Source organism: Phaethon lepturus, unplaced genomic scaffold, assembly GCF_000687285.1.
Source record: "Phaethon lepturus isolate BGI_N335 unplaced genomic scaffold, ASM68728v1 scaffold1965, whole genome shotgun sequence".
Taxonomy (NCBI): Eukaryota; Metazoa; Chordata; class Aves; order Phaethontiformes; family Phaethontidae; genus Phaethon; species Phaethon lepturus.
The window spans coordinates 1-3,538 of record NW_010539649.1 but is presented as its reverse complement, the minus strand read 5'-3'; positions in this window follow the sequence as shown (position 1 = coordinate 3,538).

Sequence of the window (3,538 nt, the reverse complement as noted above, 5' to 3'; positions counted from 1 at the left end):
TGCAGCTGGTGGCCAGCGGCCGGGGACCGCAGGAGGAGGGCAGGCACAGGTCGTAGCAGGACATTGCTCGGCGAGGACGTAGACCTGAAAGCCAGAGCCAGGGTGTAAATGCAAGGCAGAGGCTGGGCCATCCCCGCTGAGCCCTCATTTAGCAATTCCTATAATAAGAGGTGCGGGAGAGCTAGCTAGAGGGTGAGTTTGGATGGTTTAGAAACCCTGAAGGAAGGCTTTCCAAATGGGCAGGAGCTGGCTTCCCTCTCCCCTCGCCCCGTAACCCGCTCAGGAGAAAGCAAGGAGTTTGGTTTGAGCTGCACGTCTGGGGAAGCTGGAGGCAGGAGGGGCTGAAAGCGCCGAGAGCAGACCCACTTCCGCGCACTGCCTGCCCTCGAGCTGAGGGCAAGCCCTCGGCAAGTGAAGTGCTCGCTGAGGCACACCCAGCTCTAGCAAAGCCCACTTAAACCAACGCAACGTGAGCGAGCTCGGCTTCACGTGGGCTGAGCTATCGCATCCCAAGATACAAGGGACCGCTGCTGCCCTTCCATAAGCAGGGACACATCGATCCCTGCAACCTTGACATTCTTTTTCTTTTTTCAGCAAGGAAAACCATGCAAGGATGCACCCCGCTACGTGGTTACGGACCCTGCAAGCCCTGCATCCCGCAACCCCTCGCACTTTGAACCCCGACCCCTCATTTCAGGACAGAAACAAACCCTTCCCCAACATCCTCCACAGGCAGGAGGGAGGCAGGTAACAAACCTTGAACTCTTGCGGAGAACCGGGCACAAGGCATTGGTGAAAGCAACAGCTCAGTGGGGAGAAGGAGACAGAGCCCGTCTCGACTTACCCAGGCGGTGGAGGCGGCAGCGGTGGCTGGGAGCGGGTGCTGGGGCCGGGTGCCACGCAGGGTTTTATAGGGTGCCCCGGCCCCCGGGGGAGCGGGTGCATACCTTCCGCCTGAAACTCCCCAACAACCAGCAGTTTTCTCCTGGAAATCTCCCCCGGCTGATTAAACAGTTCCCTCTTTCATCTGGCATGTTTTGCTTCCATTTAATACTGAGTAAGATTGAAATGATTCGGGCTACAGGCATTAATTACCTTCCTTCCTAAGGCCAAAGTACATTTTAGGTCTTATGCCATGAGGCAGGCGAGTGTTTCAGCAGAATTTAGGGCAGGCGCATCCCCGGTGCATTGCTCCCCACCTTCCTCCAAGCTCAGCGCATTCGTCTCCCCAGTGCACCTGAGGTGAGCTCGGGGATTTTTGCTGAACAGGAGGAACGCGCGGCTGTAGGTAGCCCTGCGGCGGCGGTCTCATCGATGGCAGGAAAACCAGGGGGGCTGCAGGGATGAGGGCACCGGGGGACCATGCACGGCTGGGAGAAAAATGCTGGAGAGGCATTTCTCCTACCTCAGCTGCCCAAGTGCTAACGACGCGGACACGGGGACTTGCGCTATCCCAGCATGACCAAATTGTTACGCTTTTGGGTCCACTTAGAGGATCTTCCTTTTTTCTTGTTATTATTCCTCATGCCTGGGGTATGAATTCTGCTTGGAAGGCACATCAAATTTTAAAAGCAAAGTAATCATGGGCTCTGAAGTCCACCCCTGAAGGTGACGCACACCAAAATTTACTAATTTTGCGCAGTGAGCTGATTTCTGGGGCCAACAGCCTTTCCATCCTGCTCTTCGGATATGCTAACAGCAGTGAGCCAGAAGTTCACAGCTATGCTTTCTTGTGACGGAGTGACATCACCAAGACATTTTTAATTACAGACTGTGGCGTGACACCGGACTGCTCTGCTGAAAGCCTGTTAGCTGCTGAACAGCCCGGGAGTCGCAGAAGTCCCGACCTGCACTTAAACGTGAATCACCTGCAGAGTGGGGAGAGGGAGTCGCTGATGTGGTCCTAAGCAGGGGAATGAGCCATCAGGCTCTAGGGGCAAGGAAAGTTTGAAGAAGGCTTTTCATTTCACGCCAGCAGAGCCCAGATGAAGGCACAAACATCTTCTGCCCCGGAATAAACTGTGGCGGTACTGGGGCACATGTACTATGCATGTGTGGAGCTGGGGGTTGTCAGCACCACTGTTAAAGTCGTGCCTTGTAGGGTTTTTGAGGTCAATTTAGTTCCTGGGGTGACTTGGCCTTGTAGAGCCACGGCTGATAGCACTGGATGGACCCTAGTGACTCCTTCCAGCCCTGTCTGCCAGGGCAAAACAGCCTTTCAGAGGTGCTGGGGTCAAGCCCAGCTATTTTTAACATCATTCTCAAAGGGGAAAGAGGAAATCAGCTTTTCCAAGGTGCAGCAGAGGACACGTGCTTCAGCCAGAAGCAACCTTCCAGCTTGCTGGAGTAAGGCAGGAGGCTGTGGGTTCATCACAACCTCCTAAACGGCAATTTGGTGAGCAGGAAAAGATGAGGCTTTATTTTAAGCTTTACCTTTCTGCTCTTTGCACCACTCTTGACTAACAAAAATGAGGCCACAGGTGCACCTCGGACCCACAGCCTAAGAATTAAACCCTTCTTTTGCCAGGCAGGGTTTCATCCCCTTCACTAACCATCTTCCATCTCTTTTTTTGTGTGTGCCTCTGTGCATTCCTGTGATCCCAGGGAAAACAGCCCTTCCTGGGGGACTCCCTTCCAGGCTTCCAGAGGCAGGCTGCGATCTTCTGATTTGTAGCCTCACTGTGTGTTTCATTTTGCAACCCAGTTTAAGTACTTGATGAGGTTCTGCTCACATTGGACCATCATGATCCAGAAGAATATCCACGGATGCGGCGATGCTTGAAATAAATGCACAGGGGTAATTAGAGAGGGCATGTTGCTGAATGTGAGCGGATTTGTGTGCTGAAACAAGTCTTTCGCCTGGAGAAGGGGACAGGGGAAACAAAAGGCACGTGTCAGGAAGTTAAAATAATCAGATTTGTGTAATGAATGAGATTTAAAACAAAGGAAAACCATAGAGTAAAGAGCTCTTGCTGGAAATGCAGGTATTTGGGAGAAAGACAAGGACTGTTTTTTCTGACCCATATTCATTTCAGGAAATGAGCACTTTCTACTTAAGACATGGCTTTCTCTGGAGGAACCACAAAAGCGAGAAAATTTCACCAAACCAAACATGTCAGACCCATTTTCTTAACTTCTGCACATCCTGGATCCAGGATGCGTGGCCATCTTAGCCCTGGCTCTTCCTGCAGATATGGGCACAAGGAGAAACACAGCCCTGGACCAATACTTGCCATGTTTCCCTTTGCATCACCAGCCCCAGCAGCACTTTGCAACACCAGTTTCACTCCTCTGCATTTTGATTTCCAGCAACCCAAGGGCTAGATGTCTCTGAGACCAGCTGGAGGGTGGAAGCTTGCCCCTGCCCCAAAATCTCTCTGATTTTGGGGCCAAAGGCAAAGGGTACACTTTGCAGCAGCAACAGACCGGGTGCATCCCATCTCCAAGGCAGACCTGCACACAGCGCTCTCGCCCAGGGCTTGCCCCGGGGCCGCAGCCAACTTGCCGGCAGCACGACGTGCGGGGCCGCTCGCGGGCG